The following is a 14,003-nucleotide window of genomic DNA, read 5'->3' on the forward strand; positions in this document are numbered from 1 at the left end:
TAATAATGACGTCGATTTTACCATATCAATCCTAGCGTGAGTCAGATGATGAAACATTGGAAGAACTACTAGTTATTCAATCTTTACTCAAAGTAGTGAGAACGACGGACGATCTGCATTAATAGACACAGTTATAGGTGTGGTCCACAACTGATTAGCAGAAGTATTTTAGTAAGGCAGTAATAATGTGAGTTAGCCAGTTAGCAGGAGACCTACACAATATATAACTCAAAACTAAGTATTTTGAACACCATCTTTGAAGAGCAAGCAGTTTACGAATCCTGCATTGAACTCTGAGATTTGAGAAGCAGTCGTCAGTGAAATAAAGGGAACACAGCAAAAGTTTAGGATTATACTGCTGTGGTATCGTGGTAAAGATTAATTTTAACCACTGATTCTTCACATGCTCGTCCTTGGGCAGTGAAAAAAAACTGGCTTTACCTTCACATTGTAGAGCATAGCATCTTCTCGACATGATGCTGTCCAGTATCCACAGGAATCAGCTGTTGGTTTGAGGTTCAAGTTTTCCCTGGTGTCTGTGCATGCAATAAGTGGGCGGGCAATATGCTAATGTTTCAACGTCACAACGAAACGGCTTATGACTCGTTTGAAAAACTTATTTCATTGACTCAGAGTCGACTCCTACTTTTGAAAGACAATGACTTTATATACGGTGCACTTTCAGATTTAAAACTTTGCAGGATGTTTTCATTCACTTAGAGCTATGTTACACACTACATGAAAGGTCATTTTCAAAAATCCATAATAGGGGCACTTTAAGTAATTATACAAACAAGTATTTCTTAGTGGAGAGTGAAAATGAAGACCCACTGTAGGTGGACATTTTTCAGGGAACATGTTTGGATGACCATAGCTTGCTGACCTGATCTTGCCATCTTTTTGTCCTTGGACTGAGAGATCACTTGTGCGAACTCCCTTCCCTCGTTCTGTGATCTTTCCATTTCCACCCGAGTGCCCCATTCCCCGTTTATCCAACTCTTCCTCTAGCCCTTCTCCTCAATCCCCTCATCCCTCTCTCCCGCTCTCTGCTGCCCAAGGCAATGCCGTCCTGCAGGCTTTGATCACAGGGCCAGGGAGGAAATGGGAAGTGGGTCAGAAAGTTGTGCTGGAGACTGCAGGGAAACAAGGCTGGAATATCGAGTAGGTGAGCAGGGAGAGAGAGAGAGTGAGCGCTAGGAAGAGAGAGATAGAGACTGGGGAAGGGAAAGGGAGGAGGAGGACAGGAGAAGTAGAGGACTCCGATCATGGCAGAACAGATAAAAAGAAAACAAGAATTTGATCAACAGGAGAGGGGAGCCATTGCAGAAAAGGCAATGTCAACTTTAAAGTCCAAATGGACCCTGTTTACTCATTCATACTCACTTCTGGTCTTATTGTCCATCGTTTGTCTAGGCGTTAATTCCCAAAAATATGGTTTCATCGAAATGTAATTGGGTGTTTCTTCAACTATGGGCATTTTGTCCTTGTGCACTTTTAGAAAATAAACTTTCTTAAAGGGGTATTCACCGCTGGCAAGATGATAAAAACATCAACGCCCATAATGCACTTTTGATGTAGGCGCCCCTCTGTTGATCCGACTGTCCATTGCGGAAGTTTGATATGTACACTCCAAAAAATGCTGGGTTGTTTCAACACATGTTTGGGTCAAATATGGACAAACCAAACCATTGGGTTTAGAAATGTAATTAAAAAATGTAATCCAAAGGTTGGGTTTGCCCATATTTGACCCAAACATGGGTTGAAACATCCCAGCATTTTAGAGTGTAGTTTTAACAAAAGCCCAGGACCTGTCAAACATCTGTTGGATGTTGCCAACATGATATCTGGGTGCAGGTAAGTAACACACATTACTAAATCATAATTCACACTTTTTAAAAAAATAATTTAACAATTACATTTTAATTGGAAATTATTCACCGTTGAAATATTGTGTTCATATTCATAATGAATATTATATTATGAATTAAAGGATTAGTTCACCCCAAAATGAAAATTTCCTAATAATTTACTCACCCCAATGCCATCCAAGATATCCATGTCTTTCTTTCCTCAGTGGGAGAGAAATTATGTTTTTTGAGGAAAACATTTCTGGATTTTTCTTCTAACAATGGACTTCATTGGTTACCATCGTTTTTTAAGTCCAAATCAATGCAGTTTCAAAAGTCTTTGAAGTGTTTAAACGGGCTGTACGCGATCACAGCTGAAGAAGAGGTTGCTATCTAACGAAACGATAGGTCATTTTAAAAAAAAATGTTTAATTTATAGACGTTTTACCTTCAATAGTTCGAATTGAGCTGATCAACAAACGGACAGGGAACTATGTCATCACGTTGAAAGGTCACGCCGGCGCCGGCAATACTATTTGAACTACTATTCATATTCATCAGAATGTTATTCATATACTATTCATATTCATATTCACTGAATACTATTACTATATAATTTACTATAATATAATTTTTTTTTTTTTTTAAATGACCTATCGTTTCGCTAGATAACAACCTCTTCTTCAGCTGTGATCGCATACAGCCTGTTTAAACACTTCAAAGACTTTTGAAACTGCATTGATTTGGACTTAAAAAACGATGGTAACCAATGAAGTCCATTGTTAGAAGAAAAATCCAGAAATGTTTTCCTCAAAAAACATAATTTCTCTCCCACTGAGGAAAGAAAGACATGGATATCTTGGATGGCATTGGGGTGAGTAAATTATTAGGAAATTTTAATTTTTGGGTGAACTAATCCTTTAATGTTCATAACTAAGCAATTAAATAGTATTAATTTTGTAATTAATTAAATTAGTAATTAATATTTATCTAGATTTTTCATCAAGGTAAGACAAGAGCACTGCAACTTTATTAAGGGTATAATTATGTGTTGCATGTCATTCTAAACAAAACAAAAAGATGTAAATAAATATTGAAATGGTTTAAAAGTTTATTTCACTCAAAGATAAAAAGCTTGAAAAATTATAGTATTTAAGGGTATTTTCAGATTCAAAATGTGGGTCTAGGAATAAAATCTATAAATAAAAGCCATTTGAAAAGTAAATATGTTCCGGTATTTAAAAAAAAAAATTGATTTGAATAAAATCAACCCCTGACACAGAAGTACCCAAAGTTGTGGAAACATTGAATAATTTGCTCCAATTCTTTTTTTCAACAATTTTCCTTTTTGACTGACGTCACCTAGTCCAACAGCCATTCATTTATAAAATCAAGTTTTATTTAATTTTATTTCTAACCAATGAATATTCTGTTTCTGTTACATAAGCTAAATGTTTTGTCCAAAATACAGTTGCTCAATCAAGTCTGTCACATTGAGGCTGTCCATGTTTTAGACGGGATCAGACATTCATGCATTTTTCCACCGCATTGAATTGCTCATATTATTATTATTCTAAACAGCTAATTAATATTCCGGTATCATTAAGCACTCCTGATGTCGTCAGCTCACCTGGGACGAGGATTGGGGGGAGGGGAAGGGTAGAGGAGGTCTGGCTGGTCAGGGAGAGGTACAGCAGGGCGTCCCACATGGGAGAGAGGGATTTGGGGATGAGTGAAAGCTGAAGAGGGTTGGAGGATGAGGAAGGGAGGATGGAAGTAATTGGACCAAGGGGAGGCTACATTCAGACAAACACATTGCATTCCACATGAACACACATTTAAATGCAAATACAAACACACGTTAATGCATTCTCATATTCCACCCACAAAAGAGTGTTTCCACACACACATTTACACAGTGACATTTTTGCTGACACGGTTACTAACACACACACACACACACACACACACACACATACACACACACACACACACACACACACACACACACACACACACACACACACACACACACACACACACACACACACACACACAGAGACATGTTCTATAAGTGGACAAGGTAAATTAGAGAGGTAATTTTGTGCTGTCAGAGCTGAGAAAGGTTGAGAGATGCTGTATAAGACAGCTGTGGCTCACTGCTGAATAGAGAATGAGAGAGAGACAGACAGATGGACAAGCTGATGGACAGGTCAGGTAGAGTTGATAAGAATAAAATACTATCCAAATCACATTGGTTAAATGTTATAGGCGGTTTTTACAGCCTCAAGAGTAAATAGCGTTTTAAATCTCACTTAATTTTTTTTTTCTTTTTGTTATATGACCTATATGAAAAAAAAAAAAACCACTCTGAGAATGTTTCTAATACAACAGCTGAGGGAATGATGGTCAATTTAACTTCTCTCATCTGACTCCTGTAGTTTTATATGGAAGCTTGTTTCTGCCACAGAATAATAATAAAAAAAGTAATATAAATATTAATATAAATGTAAATAGTAATATAAATTCGCAATTGCGAGTTAGAAAGTCAGAATTGCGTGATATAAACTTGCAATTCTGAGATTAAAAGTTAGTCTTTTTATAACTCGCAATTCTGAGAAAAGAAGTCAGAATTGTGAGATAAGATTTTAATAATTAATTTCAATTCAATTCACATTTATTTGTATAACGCTTTTCACAATACGTATGTTTCAAAGCAGTAGGGCCGCACGATACTGAAGAAGATATGTGATAACTCATTAAATAATGTGATATTCGATATGCGATATGATAATGCTTACAGTTTGTAAAATAAACTTAAATTATCTTTAAAATATATTTACAATTATATAACCTACAGAAGTGTTTAACATTCTTTTTTCAGCAGTGTTTTACTGTAGCATAAGAAGTGTTATTTTAACATCAGTGTAAACCATGGAGTTTAGGGTTTCAGGAAGGCCTATATTAGGTTTATTTAACAACAGAAACTGAATAATCAAAGCTGTTGAGTTATGGATATCGTGATATATACATTTGCGATATTTCGATAATTTCGATATATTGTGCAGCCCTACAAAGCAGCTTTACAGGAAATGCATGTCTACATTACAATTAAAAGTGATCTGTTATCAGAGGTGACTGTTTCCAAGTTATGTATTTCAGAAATGTACATATACAAATCACACAGTTAGCTAATGTTTTTATAATAACTTCATAATAATTTAATTTCACAATAAAAATATACATCACACAGTTTTTTTTGTTTTGTTATTTAATCTTTGTTATTAAAAAATAAAATGAGGCAAATTACGAACAACAAAACTAATGCAGGAACGGTACAAATTAAACAAACAGTGCTTTAAATTTTCAGGTAGAGTATGTCTATTTAACATTATTTGTATTTGCATGTAAGAAATGAATTAATCAATTGTAAAACTAAAACATTGCATTGTGTTCGCTGTATGAATTAAATATACTCTTATTATGAAAGCTACTAAATTTATTCCATCAAGTAAGCGATTCTCTTTTTGTTTTGCTTTATCCTCTGCGTTTCCTTGTTCATCAATTCGTTATGCGTCGGGTCAGGGGTCACTCTTCTGTCAGAACTCGACTTGTGTATGGCCATTGTCGGAAGCCAGTGATTATAATTTATAAAGTTATAAATCTGGATATTTTTATTCACTTCAAAAGGCCTTTAGTAACCCCCTGGAGCAGTATGGATTACTTTTATGATGGATGGATGAGCTTTTTTTGAGCTTCAAAATCATAATAAGTTACTATTCACTCCCATTATAAAGCTTGGAAAAGCCAGGATATATTTTAATATAACTCCGATTGTGTCTGGCTGAAAGACGAAAGAATATACACCTAGGATGGCTTGAGGGTGAGTAAATTACGGGATTTTTGGGTGAGTTAATCCTTCAAGGACATCGACCTGCTGGCACGTTGGGTGTGTTCACCGTTGGCAAGTTTGATTGTATTAAAACAAGACAAACAGCTGATCCACATCTTCCTATAGGAATACGAAGCCTATCACCGTATACATATTTAAGCTCCTTCAGTATTATCAGCAGCTATCGCGTTTCTCAGGAGCTAATCACCCTCCTCCATCCCCAGCTCCCTCTCTCGCCCAGTCAGGATTTGGCATTCTGATTCCCCTTGAATCAGAATAAATTCTCGAATTATGTTGTACTTTAAAATCTTGAATTAAATATATTTGCAAACATTCATGTTGGTTCTGTTCTGTTTACCCTGACGGCTGCTCTCCGTGCTCTTATCCATGCTAGGCTGCACGGTTGCGCAGGGAGTTCTCGCCCAGAACGGAACCATACCGCCAATCCAAACTGTATGCTAATTGTCAATCGTATTTGACTGTAGTGGTCCTGACAGAACTGCTAGTGCGGTTCATTTGAATACTGTAAGTGTGAACGCTGCCATCCGAACCTTTTCAGGGGGTCTCGATCCATTTCCAAATGAACTTTGTTGATGTTCGACTGAAATATGAATGCAACATGGACCAAAGACATCTAAACGAACCAACGACAGGACATGATGCAACCCTAAAAATGCAGTTCCTCTCATCATTGGAGCTACTTTGCCCATTACAGTTCAGTACAGGTGTCATCTTTTTGTAAGTTAAGCTACAAAAACGGAGCGTAACGTGTGCGTAATGGAATTCTTGCCACTGTTTTGACACCTTTACACCATTCAGACATTTTAATGGATGCAGCATTTTTGAGCACAGGGGTGTTTAGTATTTCATAATTTAATGGAATTTAAACACTTGCATCATGAGGCATTTTTGTGCTGGATATAGTGCTGCTGGTAGCTGATTGATGTTGATCAGGAGTTTGAAAACCATCTTGAACTACATCAGATATACAGTATTCATGTGGGGGGGAATACAGATGATTTCTGTCATGCTGATGCCTAGACGTCTTACCCTCCTGAAGCATTTAATGCCTTATCAGTTCATCGCTAGTACCCACAGCAGCTATAAATGGATGGCTTTGAGTCAGAGAATTCAAAGGCTTGTTCATCTGATGCTCCACATTTAAAAAAAAATAGAAGAATTTAATGTTCAAGATATAAAGCAGCTTCACATCAGAAAAAAAAACATCATAACTTAATCTTTTCATCTCCGTCTTTGAGGGGAGAACTGGGATAACTGTGTAAAACTTGCATTAACTACACCTGTTGGTCCTCTAATAGGACTGTGATTCTCAACTGGTTTGGCCATCGGACCCACTATTTCCCATGGTCATTAAGCCACACAACCCAAATTTTTAGGCATTTTTGAACCAAGCAAATGTATTTCTCTAAAATGATTAACACACATCTGTCCCACTCTACTTAACATTCACATAAAGTGTAAGAATTTCACTAACACTATAAGGCTATTAAATAGCAGTCCCAAACTAGTCGGTAAGTTGGCACAATCCACCACAGTTATCAAAAATATAGAATTTGTGGTATTTTGGGGTAAGGTTACAGAAACTACAGATACCATGATAAATACACAATATTAATATGAACTGTTAATAAAATATATGGACACAGATCCTGATGCATATACAGTATGCTTTATATATATATATATATATATATATATATATATATATATATATATATATATATATATTAGGGCTGTCAAACGATTAATCGCGATTAATCGCATCCAAAATAAAAGTTTGTTTTTACATAATATATGTGTGTGTACGGTGTATATAATTATTTTCTATATATAAATACACACACATGCATATATATTTAAGAAAAATGTGTTATTTATATATAAAATATTTATATATAATATAAATTATATATAATATAAATATATATACACAGTATATACATGCAAATATTTCTTAAATATATACATGCATGTGTGTGTATTTATATATAGAAAATAATTATACACCGTACACACACATATATTATGTAAAAACAAACTTTTATTTTGGATGCGATTAATCGCGATTAATTGTTTGACAGCCCTAATATATATATATATATATATATAATATCATTTTTAAATATAATAATTTTTATATGTAGAATTTTTTCTGGCCCGGTCATTTATCATGGATCAGTAATGGTGACGCACAGTAGTTCTATGGCAGAAGCCGATGCTAATACAGTGAGTGAATACTGGGCCTGTGCCAGGACTGAAATGGTCCAGGTGAGGACATCAGGAGAGGACACTGCACTGTGTGTGGGTGTGTGTGTGTGTGTGAAATCACACAGACAATAACACTCTCTGCGTTATAACACTGTCCGAATCTTTGCTTCAAGGACACTGGACAGTGGTTTCAGCAACTAATTCCTTAACACTGCTGTAGACTTTCTCTTTTACCCTATTGGCTACAGTTTTCTGCTCATATTGTTTTTCATTCTCACCTTTTGTTTTTCTTATAATAATCACTGGAGTCAATGGAGTTTTGTTGTCTTGTGTATATGTTTTTAGCTACACTTCACAAAATTTCTCTTTAGGGATGTTCTCAAAGAGAAAAATTAAGTCAAATTAAAGTTGGTCAATATTATTATTTTTTATATATATATATTTTCTAAAACTGCACAAAAAATTAGGCTTAGCATATTGTCATTACTATGCTGCGAAGGGAGTCTCAAGAGAAGCCAGCTGATATGTTGATATGAAAAATCGGGTATATTTAGCAATATAGCGGGTGAATTATGTATATGATGTATATTACGATGTTATGATGAACTATATGAGATGGTGAACGGGAACATGGTTTGCGTAACATTAGCAACACACTATTAGCTGTTTGATTATGTAGTCAAGCCAAAGGCTAATCATATCAATTACCGTTATGTGTCAAACATTGTACAAAACGCATCAACATTCTGATACATCGACTTGTAGACGAGCCTGTATAATTCACTCTTCCTTCTCTTCTTCTGAATCAGTTTCTGGTTCTGGCTGAATCAAACCAATATTTACTACAGTTAAGTTGACTGAATGGATCAGGTATTCTGAGCTGGTGTGATTGAATTTTGGTGATCAAAGATGAGTTTTAAGGGATAAAATTATTGATGACGGGGACTTAAAAAATGAAATAAAATTATATTTAGCTTAAAAAAAATTACGATTATTTTTTGACATTTGATATCATTTTCATTACAATAAAACATATTTCTTAAGAACAATCCTTTTGGGGTACAAAAATAGTGACAATCTAATGATAACAATGAGAATTACAAAAAAACTCAAAAGTAAACGTTCCAGAAGCCATGAGATTGGGGTATAAAAAATATTTCTTATTTATTTTGATTTTGTGGTGAAATATGAACATGTTTTAATGAAATTTACCCTTATGATCTAACGGATTCCCAACTGGTGGTGAGTGATGCAAAAACAATGTATCAAATAAAATGTAATTTTGATAGTTTCGAGCCAATCTTTTATTACAAAGGTCTAGGTCGTATTTTCTTTTTGCCGTGCTTGTTAGGTTAGTAGCATTTTATTATTTGCATTTAGTACTGTTTTTAGGACACACAATCCTTCTTGTGTGTTCTTTTAAGAACTGTTCACTGGAAAGTTCTTTGGGGGACCAAAAAAAAACAAGGTTCTTCTAATGCATCCCTGAAAAAAAAAAAAAAAAAAAAAAAACTTTTGCAACTTTTCTTTTTCTTTTAAGATTTCATAACAGAACAGACTTCTGACCCACCATTTGAGCATTACTGGTCTATGGTCTGTCCTCATTCAGATAGCTGGCTAAATGTGTGTGTTTGTGTGACTGGATGTGTGTTCGCCAACTTTTCAGTCAGCTGTTTAAACTTTGGAGGAGATCTTCAATGATCTGGACTGTCCTGCTGTCCTTTATTTCGCTCCCTCGCTCACGGTCTTTCTCTGTCCCTCTCACTGACAATAGCAAAAGTAAGAGTTCTCTTTCGCATTTATCACGCACTTCTTTGTTTTCTTATTATCCTGTCGCCTCCGCTTTTGCGTTTACAGCCGCACACATTCTTTTCTCCTCCTTCCGGAGCACTTACGCCAATTTCTGGCTTGACATAATCTGAAATGGTGCTTAAGTGAATTTATGTTGTGCTCAGTGCATTAACTTCTGCCGTTTTTGCCTTTATGTTACGGAGAGCTTTTGTGCGAGCGCACGGAGGAAAGCGAGAGAGAATGAGAATTTGAAACCCAGACCACGGACTAGACAGCCTATCAGTATTCAGCAGAGAAAGTGAGTGATGGAGAGAGAGAAACGGAGGAAAGAAAGGAGGAGGGGGTGATGTATCAATATTCTGAGTGGTGTTTGAGGGCAAGAAGAACGAACCGGGAAGGGGTGGGAGAGGGGCGCGGGTGCGCGAAACAGTCCGAGCAGGTTTATCCGCTCAGTGTTTGTTAGTGCGAGAGCCCGTTGGGGCGAGATGATATCGGTAGAGCAGTTACCTTGAGGACGGAAACTCAAGTGTGTGTTTGTCTGAGAGAAGTGGTGTTCAAGTCGAATGTGACGGAATCTTAGCCGAACGCTAGCCATAACTCCACTCTCCCTCTCTCTTTTTTACTCTGTGTGCTAATCAGCATTTGAAAGGCAGCTTTGACAGTGAGAAAGAAAAGTGAGGGCAGTGGGGAGGAGGGAGTGTAAACGAGAAAGAAACGAGAGAGAGAGAGAGAGAGAGAGTGTGTGAAAGAGAGAGAGAGAGGTAGGGGCCGTACAAGCATTTCTTTTATATTTACCAGCGATTGAGGAGAGAGAGCGAGAGAGGGGGAGCGAGTGAAGAGACGACCGGTGCGTGCAGCTTTCCCAAGAGGAAATGAAAAGAAAAGAAGCTCAACGAGGAAAGAGAGAGAGCCAAAGCGGGGAGCACGCCAGAGAAGGAAACAGACTCGCATCCTCTAACTCCAGTCATATCTGAGACGATCCCGGTCGAAAAGTGAGGGAGGAGAGAGAGCGAGAGCACGGTCGCTGCCGCCGTGCTCCCACAAACACACACACACACACACACACACACACACAAACACGCTCTTGCGGCAGCAGACCGCTGTGTGTTCGCCTACTCTTTTGTGCCAGCAGCTGGGATTGTTCTTGGCCCCGTCTGACCCCCTTGTCACCCCCCCGTGTGAGTGTTTGTATGTGTGTGTGGGAGTGCGAGGGGTCCTGGAACGTGGACTGAGCGGAGGGGAGGGTCACGGTTCGGACGGGTCCGAGACAACTGAAGAAGAAGAAGAAGAAGAAGAAGAAGAGGAGGAGGGATACATCTGCCCTCGAAACAGCTGCTCAGAGGTGGACATGCACATCAGGTGAGTCACGCAACTGCTCTTGACACACACATGTCAGACTGTCACATGTCTGACAGTTTTAAGATCCGAGCGGAGGGTTTCCCCTTTCTCCTCAAACTTGTTGATGGCTTCATGCCGGAAGGCTTGGCTTCCTGGGAAACTTTTTGGGAAAGACACTTTGCTCATAAGTACACTCGTCTCTCCCCCTTAATGACGGAGGTACTGGGAGCGGAGGGAGGGAACGCTGGGGTTAATTGTGCGGACCACCTTGGCTCCTTCTCAAACATCATCTCTCACTTAATTAGTGGATTTTACAAGATTAGTGCGCTTTGCATTGACGGCGTGTTCTGTGGAAGGTAGTGAATGGTAGCGGCGAGGCGCTTGTCTTCTGTTATCTGATGTCTTTGGATTTAACAGCTTCTTCTAAATGACTGGATTTGTATTAGAAATGAAAGGGGTGGGTAAATATTAACCTTTTCCTTCATCAGTCAGTTTGGGCTTAGCATGGGGATTATTAAAGAAACGAAATTGCTATTGTAATGCGTTTTAATTCAGTTCTGCTAGTTTTTTAAATTAAATGTTTCCTGAGAAAAAAACTGATTTTTAAAAAGTGTCTAATTAATATTGTAACGACAAATGTTATTATATAATGATCATTTTAATAACGATTTGTCACAAAATGATTCCTAATTTGTCGCACATCCTAGAAAATTCTGTTGATATTGGCAACATTACATTGCATGTGCTACAGTAAAAATAATGACAAAGTGTGTTTTCAAGTAGGTCTTCAAAATAATTTCACTTTAAATATGTTTATTATTATTACTCTGTAGTTACCGTGTACTTGCATACTTCAATGTAAGTATGTTTTATTTTTTATTTTTGTGTTATTCAGCTAGATTCCGTCATGAATGGAAAGTTCATACTGTTAGTTTGACATATGGCGATGCTGGACAATCGTAATTATAGGACAGGAATATTTTGACACTTTCACACTTACTATGGCAGCCATTACCAGGAAGAAAAACAAAAAGTGAGTGAAAAACTTTCCTGGCACTTTAGTTTTAAGAGGTGGTGGAAGTTTGTTTGCCATTTTCTTCTCATCGTTTTGCTTTGGTTGAGTGTTTCGAATCGATCGCTTCATATTAGTCTGGAAATCTACCTGTTGCTCATTAAATATATTTGTTTGAACACAAGTGAAAATGAGCAGTTGTTGAAGCTTTAAGCAGCTTTAGGTCTACCTGACCTGCCTGTTAAAAAATACTTTCATTGGTGCAATGTAATAGTCAGAGGGATTCAGCCATATTATATTTTTCACGTAAATAAAAGTAGTTTATTTAGATGTTACTACAATTTGGTAACCTGAGACATTTTTATTTTTCATTATTGCTTATCCTAACGATGATAAATTTGTTGTTGTTGAGTGTTTTCTGAAGAAAACGTTACGTTACAGTTTTAGTATCATTTTAACAGTCCGTGTAATAGTATTAATCAAAGACACAAAAATGCCAATTTTATTGAAAGCGAGCCGCCCTGTTAGTAAAGCATGCACATCCAAAGGCTATATCCGCATATGCGAAAGACATCAGGGGCATCTTGGAAATTGAGAATTGATAGAAGTTATGCAGGTATGTACAAGAGAGGAATAGGACCATAAAAGCCGTCACACACAAACACACACACACTCTCAGAGTGGGACAGACAGGCCTGGTGACAGACAGTGTCAGGAAGGTGTCAGTGAGAAGCTGTTGGTGTCACACTTGGTTGACCTGATCTGTGGTCAGGCTGTCCACTGCAGCCCGTTGTGACTCCTTACATAACCACTTCCTGCCACTCACACCCAGCTCTGCAGGGACGCGCTCGGATATTTATATACTCAACATACAGACACACACACATCAATATGCCCTTATAAACACACACACACAAACAAACAAACAAGAGCCCCAGTCGATATACAGACCCCTCCTGCAGTCAGAGAGATATGATCTTATTCACTGATTTTGACCTTCTGCATCCTTAAAATTTTCTCTTATCATCCATGATCTGTACATAAGCATCACTCAAGTGTCAGAGATTGTCTTACGACAGTGAAGTATTGTCGATATATTTTTGAAACTAGATGGGCGAATCTCATGGAAACACTTTTAGGCCATTTTCCACCTCAAAATAAATAGGAATAAAATAAATAAAATAAAAATAATTAATACAAAAGTGTTTAAAAATATAAACTTCTACAATACATTTGGGGAAATGTGATTAAGATTATTTTCCCCACACATTTAAAATGGTGTAAAAAAGTAAAGTACAACAAATCATGTATACACAATTATATATATTTATTTTATATTTGCATTACAGTAACCTTGGGGAAATATGATTTAATTGCAGTTAAAATATTACATCAATTCAATAATTGTATCTTATACTAAAGAGAATATAATTTCTAACATTTTTCTTTTAATTTTAGGATGAAATATGACCCAGACATGTTTATGAAAGGTTTTATGCAATTCACACTCATATCCTGCAGTTGTCCGTGAGCAAGAAACATGCATAGACTATATAAATTGTATATATACATATCATTAAATATATCCTTCATAGTGCAAAATCCTCTAATTCTTACTAGTGCGCAAATGGTGTTGTACTTTGCCAATGAAATGGGACGTTTAAATGCTCTGATGTGGCTGCATGTCTGCATGTAGACTCTAGACTTCTCTCTGACAATCTCTCTTTGGCTATTTGACCCTGTGTGTTTTCAAGACCTGTTCCCTGCCTGAGAGCTGAATACTGTGCGTTTCAGATATACATTGTGTATTTTATTTATTTTATGTTTTTGCAGTATTCAGTTAACTACAAGTGTTTAATATTCTGAAATGCATTTTTTTCCCATGCATTTGAAA

General features: G+C 36.9%; 1 protein-coding gene across 6 annotated transcripts in view; it reads left to right on the forward strand.

Annotated features, from left to right (window-relative positions):
* The window catches only part of npas1 (neuronal PAS domain protein 1), an 80,781-nt gene that overhangs the window by 23,487 nt on the left and 43,291 nt on the right, over nucleotides 1–14,003 (forward strand). The window contains exons 1-2 of one of the 6 annotated variants that reach the window (XM_079885720.1): nucleotides 7,947–8,028; nucleotides 10,558–11,118. The exons of 1 other annotated variant lie outside the window; for it this stretch is intronic. The gene's annotated coding sequence lies outside the window, so the exon portion shown is untranslated. Of the gene's footprint in view, nucleotides 1–7,939; nucleotides 8,029–10,205; nucleotides 11,119–11,295; nucleotides 11,317–11,422; nucleotides 11,555–14,003 lie in introns of those variants that run through there. 4 more of the 6 variants (XM_079885723.1, XM_079885719.1, XM_079885724.1 and 1 more) reach the window with 4 other exon arrangements.

The sequence above is a fragment of the Squalius cephalus genome, assembly GCF_949319135.1.
Source record: "Squalius cephalus genome assembly, chromosome: 11".
Classification (NCBI taxonomy): Eukaryota; Metazoa; Chordata; class Actinopteri; order Cypriniformes; family Leuciscidae; genus Squalius; species Squalius cephalus.